Genomic DNA, 7,287 nt, shown 5'->3' with positions numbered 1-7,287 from the left:
GTTAATGATGTCTTATTTGATAAGGATAGACTTTGCAGTGCTTGTCAAGCAGGTATACAGGTTGCAGGAAGGCATCCCATGAAGAACATCATGACCACAAAGAGGCCACTCGAGCTACTTCACATGGATCTCTTTGGTCCCAACTCTTACAAGAGTCTCGATGGAAATTCTTTTGGTCTAGTTATAGTCGATGATTTTTCCAGATTTACGTGGGTGTTCTTTCTCGATGATAAATCGCAGGTTCAGAAGATCTTCAAAAACTTCGCTAGGGAGGCCCAAAATCAATTTGAAGTGAAGATCAAGAAGGTTCACAGCGACAACGGAACGGAGTTCAAGAGCGCAAATGTGGACACCTTTCTTGACGAAGAAGGGATTTCACACGAGTTCTCGGCTACGTACACACCTCAACAAAATGGAGTTGTTGAGAGGAAGAACCGGACGCTCATCGAAATGGCAAGAACGATGCTTGATGAGTACAAGCCACCAAAGCACTTTTGGGCAGAAGCAGTTGAGACAGCTTGTCATGTAACAAATCGCTTGTATCTTCACAAGCTACTCGGCAAGACGGCATACGAGCTCCGCACCGGTAACAAACCCCAAGTTGGATACTTTCGAGTATTCGGCTCAAAGTGCTACATTCTTGATAAGCATCGTCGTTCTAAATTTGCTCCTAAGTCTCATGAAGGTTTCCTACTAGGTTATGGCTCAAACTCTCACACATAATGTGTCTACAACAATTTCACCCGAAAGGTTGAAGAGACGGTAGATGTGAAGTTTGATGAATCTAACGGCTCGCAAGTAGAGCAACTGCCAATTGATGTAGGAGACAAACATCCTTCGGAATCAATCCAAGACTTGTCTATTGGCAAGGTTCGTCCAACGGAGGTGAAGGAGAGTACTTCGTCCGTCCAAGTGGAAGCTTCTACTTCATGACAAGGTGAACCAAGAGCTTATACGGAAGCATCCACAAGTGGGACATACCAAGATGAAGGAAACGAGGAAGTGCATCAATATGAACGTCAACAACCTCCTTCTCCACCACGACAAGAGAACGACAACGCCAACAATGAAGAAGGCCAAGAAGAAGAACAAGATGAAGAAGATGTTCAACGAAGATCCAAGCAAAAGCTTTCACGAGTTCGAGCAAGAATTGCTAAAGACCATCCCGTCGAGCAAATCTACAATGATATTCAAACCGGGAGAATCACTCGCTCTAAAACTCGTCTAGCTAACTTTTGTGAAAACTATTCTTTCATCTCTAGCATTGAACCTATGAAGGTCGAAGAAGCACTGGAAGATCCGGATTGGATAAATGCTATGCATGAAGAGCTACACAACTTTGAGAGGAACCAAGTTTGGACATTGGTTGAGGAGCCCGACAACAACCACAACATCATCGGTACCAAATGGGTGTTTCGCAACAAGCAAGATGAAGATGGGCAAGTAGTTTGCAACAAAGCACGTCTCGTCGCCCAAGGCTACACACAAGTCGAAGGTATGGACTATGGTGAGACTTATGCTCCCGTTGCTAGACTTGAGTCTATTCGCATCTTACTTGCCTATGCTAATTACCATGATATCACATTGTACCAAATGGACATTAAAAGTGCTTTTCTAAATGGTGAAATAGAGGAGGAATTTTATGTTAAACAACCTCCTGGCTTTGTCAATCCCAAGAAACCCAATCATGTTTACAAACTTCACAAAGCTCTTTATGGTCTTAAACAAGCTCCTAGAGCATGGTATAAATGGTTGACCAAGTTCCTTATTGAAAAAGGCTTTGAAATTGGGAAAATTGATTCCACACTCTTTACTAAAAGGGTTAATGGTGAACTATTTGTGTGCCAAATCTATGTTGATGATATTATATTTGGTTCAACTAACCCTCATTTTAGTGAGAAGTTTGGAAAGCTAATGTCGGGGAAGTTTGAGATGTCAATGATGAGTGAACTCAAATTCTTTCTTGGGTTGCAAATCAAGCTAACTAAGGAAGGTACTTTTGTCTCTCAAACGAAGTACACTAAGGACTTATTCAAGAAGTTCAATATGCAAGAATGCAAAGGTATGACTACACCCATGCCTACTAGTGGACATCTTGATTTGACCAAAGATGGTGAACCGGTTGATCAAAAGGTTTATCGCTCTATGATTGGTTCATTGTTATACCTATGTGCTTCACGTCCCGATATTATGCTAAGTGTGTGCATGTGTGCAAGATATCAAGCTGCTCCTAAAGAATGTCATCTTAAGGCCACGAAAAGGATAGTGAGATACTTAATACATACACCAAATTTTGGCATTTGGTATCCTAAGAGGGCCTCTTTCGATCTTGTTGGCTATTCCGACTCGGACTATGCCGGAGACAAGGTTGATAGAAAGTCCACTTCGGGTACTTGTCAATTTCTTGGTAGATCTCTTGTGTCTTGGTCTTCCAAGAAACGAAACTCGGTATCCTTATCCACCGCCGAAGCGGAATACATTGCCGCTGGTTCATGTTGTGCTCAATTACTTTGGATGACCCAAACTCTTAAAGATTATGGGATATATGTGAAACATGTTCCATTGCTTTGTGACAATGAAAGTGCTATCAAAATTGGTCATAATCCTGTGCAACATTCTCGAACTAAGCATATTGAAGTTCGTCATCATTTCATTCGAGATCATGTTGCTAAGGGTGACATTGATCTTAAGAATGTTCGCACCGAAAAGCAATTAGCAGATATATTCACTAAACCTCTTGATGAGAAAGTGTTTTGTAGGTTGAGAGGAGAATTGAACATCATTGATGCTTCAAACTTGGAGTAGAAACTCCATGGGATACATGCAAGACATGAGCTTATGACTAATCCTTGATATTTCTCTTATGATGAAAATCTTATGTCTTGGATATATTTGTATCTTGCATGCTATCTAACCCATGTAGGTACTTGGTTGAATCTAATTCCATGAGGTTGTAATCTACTCATATCTTGAGCAATCTCTACATCACCAAGTCTCCACAAAGGTGGTTGAAGACAAGAAAGCACGAAACCATTCGAACATATCCCTTGACAAATTCTATGTTAAACTTCATGAGTGTCATTTTTGGATACACAAGTGCTCTTCCTTGCAAGAACTAACCCATGTAGGTAGATGGACTCAAATTCCAAGTGGTGCTCCAAATTCTTGATGAGCTACATCAACCTCGAGCAACTCACACAAGTTCAACTACATGGACAACACCACCAACCAAGGTATGTTATTCCATCTTAGAGAAGCTTTACTCCAAGTCATGAGCTAAAGCAACTCGACAAGATGTGAATACATCAAGATGCTTAAACGAAAAATGGCAACCCCATTTTGAGCTTAAACGATGAGTATGACCTATGATCAAGTGATCTCACTTGACTCCTAAGTCAATATACTCTAACATAGGTGACTTCGTCGCCGACCATCTCTAGATGAAGTTCCCTTGTGTTTTCTTCTGTGTTTTTGCATTTGTCTCATGCATATTTGTTTCCCCTTTCAGTAAAAAAAACCTTCATCTAGATTTCTTTCTGTTTGCTCTGCATTTATTGCATATCATTCAGTAAATTCCTTGCAAATCTTTGTGAGATCTTTCTAGTCTAGTGAGCTGAGGTGACAAGTGTTTTCTCTGTGATGAACTCGGTTACACCGACTTGTTATTTTCGGTCCAACCGAAAACTCTCGGTACCACCGAAGCATACCACTTGGTGCCACCGATTTCATAACAGGAAAAACTGTTTGCCACTTATTATGTGTTTCTTCTGATCCAGCTCCACTCAATGAATCTTGTCCTCTACAAGCATCACATTTTTATCATTGCTTAAAACCCATTCACGTCAAATTCCAGAGGAGAGAGAGAGAGAGAGGTTACATCTTTATCAAGCCCTTCTTGGAAATTGATGTCAAAGGGGGAGAGAGAGATCACATCAAAGCTTATCATTTAGAGAGAGAGATCACATCTCAAAGGGAGAGAGAGATCCTTCAAGGGGAGAGAGAGAGATCTCCAGGGGGAGAGAATACTAGTAGAAAGTATTTCTCAAGGATCCCAGATGCTTGGTGTTCAAGAGGAGAGATGCCACATGTCTTCTTGAGGGGAAAGGCTGTTGGGGAACGTAGTAATTTCAAAAAAATTCCTACGCACACGCAAGATCATGGTGATGCATAGCAACGAGAGGGGAGAGTAATGTCCACGTACCCTCGTAGACCATAAGCGGAAGCGTTATGACAACGCGGTTGATGTAGTCGTACGTCTTCACGATCCGACCGATCCAAGTACCGAACGTACGGCACCTCCGAGTTCAGCACACGTTCAGCTCGATGACGATCCCCGGACTCCGATCCAGCAAAGTGTCGGGGATGAGTTCCGTCAGCACGACGGCGTGGTGACGATGATGATGTTCTACCGGCGCAGGGCTTCGCCTAAACTCCACGACGATATGACCGAGGTGGAATATGGTGGAGGGGGGCACCGCACACGGCTAAGGAACGATCACGTAGATCAACTTGTGTGTCCTAGGGTGCCCCCTGCCCCCGTATATAAAGGAGGGAGGGGGAGGTGCGGCCGGCCCCCTAGGGGTGCGCCTGGAGGAGTCCTACTCCCATCGGGAGTAGGACTCCCCCCTCTTGCCTTGGTGGAGAAGGAAAGGGGGAGGGGAAAGAGGAAAGGGGGGCGCCGCCCCCCCTTCCTTGTCCTATTCGGACTAGGGGGGAGGGGGCGCGCGGCCTGCCCTGGCCGGCCCTCCTCTTCTCCCTCATGGCCCACTAAGGCCCATTAACCCCCGGGAGGGTTCCGGTAACCCCCCGGTGTTCCGGTAAAATCCCGATTTCACCCGGAACCATTCCGATATCCAAATATAGGCTTCCAATATATCAATCTTTATGTCTCGACCATTTCGAGACTCCTCGTCATGTCCGTGATCACATCCGGGACTCCGAACAACCTTCGGTACATCAAAACTTATAAACTCATAATAAAACTGTCATCGTAACGTTAAGCGTGCGGACCCTACGGGTTCGAGAACTATGTAGACATGACCTAGAACTATTCTCGGTCAATAACCAATAGCGGAACCTGGATGCTCATATTGGCTCCTACATATTCTGCGAAGATCTTTATCGGTCAAACCGCATAACAACATACGTTGTTCCCTTTGTCATCGGTATGTTACTTGCCCGAGATTCGATCGTCGGTATCCAATACCTAGTTCAATCTCGTTACTGGCAAGTCTCTTTACTCGTTACGTAATGCATCATTCCGTAACTAACTCATTAGCTACATTGCTTGCAAGGCTTATAGTGATGTGCATTACCGAGAGGGCCCAGAGATACCTCTTCGACAATCGGAGTGACAAAACCTAATCTCGAAATACGCCAACCCAACATGTACCTTTGGAGACACCTGTAGTACTCCTTTATAATCACCCAGTTACGTTGTGACGTTTGGTAGCACCCAAAGTGTTCCTCCGGTAAACGGGAGTTGCATAATCTCATAGTTACAGGAACATGTATAAGTCATGAAGAAAGCAATAGCAATATACTAAACGATCAAGTGCTAGGCTAACGGAATGGGTCATGTCAATCACATCATTCTCCTAATGATGTGATCCCATTAATCAAATGACAACACATGTCTATGGTTAGGAAACATAACCATCTTTGATTAATGAGCTAGTCAAGTAGAGGCATACTAGTGACTATATGTTTGTCTATGTATTCACACATGTATCATGTTTCCGGTTAATACAATTCTAGCATGAATAATAAACATTTATCATGATATGAGGAAATAAATAATAACTTTATTATTGCCTCTAGGGCATATTTCCTTCAGTCTCCCACTTGCACTAGAGTCAATAATCTAGATTACACAGTAATGATTCTAACACCCATGGAGTCTTGGTGCTGATCATGTTTTGCTCGTGGAAGAGGCTTAGTCAATGGGTCTGCAACATTCAGATCCGTATGTATCTTGCAAATCTCTATGTCTCCCACCTGGACTTGGTCCCGGATGGAATTGAAGCGTCTCTTGATGTGCTTGGTCCTCTTGTGAAATCTGGATTCCTTTGCCAAGGCAATTGCACCAGTATTGTCACAGAAGATCTTCATTGGTCCCGATGCACTAGGTATGACACCTAGATCGGAAATGAACTCCTTCATCCAGACTCCTTCATTTGCTGCTTCCGAAGCAGCTATGTACTCCGCTTCACATGTAGATCCCGCCACGACGCTTTGTTTAGAACTGCACCAACTTACAGCTCCACCGTTTAATAAAAACACGTATCCGGTTTGCGATTTAGAATCGTCCGGATCAGTGTCAAAGCTTGCATCGACGTAACCATTTACGACTAGCTCTTTGTCACCTCCATATACGAGAAACATATCCTTAGTCCTTTTCAGGTATTTCAGGATGTTCTTGACCGCTGTCCAGTGATCCACTCCTGGATTACTTTGGTACCTTCCTGCCAAGCTTATTGCTAAGCACACGTCAGGTCTGGTACACAGCATTGCATACATGATAGAGCCTATGGCTGAAGCATAGGGAACATCTTTCATTTTCTCTCTATCTTCTGCTGTGGTCGGGCATTGAGTTTGACTCAACTTCACACCTTGTAGTACGGGCAAGAACCCTTTCTTTGCCTGATCCATTTTGAACTTTTTCAAAACTTTATCAAGGTATGTGCTTTGTGAAAGTCCAATTAAGCGTCTTGATCTATCTCTATAAATCTTGATGCCCAATATATAAGCAGCTTCACCGAGGTCTTTCATAGAAAACTTTTATTCAAGTATCCCTTTATGCTATCCAGAAATTCTATATCATTTCCAATTAATAATATGTCATCTACATATAATATCAGAAATGCTACAGAGCTCCCACTCACTTTCTTGTAAATACAGGCTTCTCCAAAAGTCTGTATAAAACCATATGCTTTGATCACACTATCAAAGCGTTTATTCCAACTCCGAGATGCTTGCACCAGTCCATAAATGGATCGCTGGAGCTTGCACACTTTGTTAGCACCTTTTGGATCAACAAAACCTTCTGGCTGCATCATATACAACTCTTCTTCCAGAAATCCATTCAAGAATGCAGTTTTGACATCCATTTGCCAAATTTCATAATCATAAAATGCAGCAATTGCTAACATGATTCGGACAGACTTAAGCATCGCTACGGGTGAGAAAGTCTCATCGTAGTCAACCCCTTGAACTTGTCGAAAACCTTTTGCAACAAGTCGAGCTTTATAGACAGTTACATTACCATCAGCGTCAGTCTTCTTCTTA

This window comes from Triticum aestivum, chromosome 1B, assembly GCF_018294505.1.
Source record: "Triticum aestivum cultivar Chinese Spring chromosome 1B, IWGSC CS RefSeq v2.1, whole genome shotgun sequence".
NCBI classification, from domain to species: Eukaryota; Viridiplantae; Streptophyta; class Magnoliopsida; order Poales; family Poaceae; genus Triticum; species Triticum aestivum.
This window is presented reverse-complemented; position numbering follows the sequence as displayed.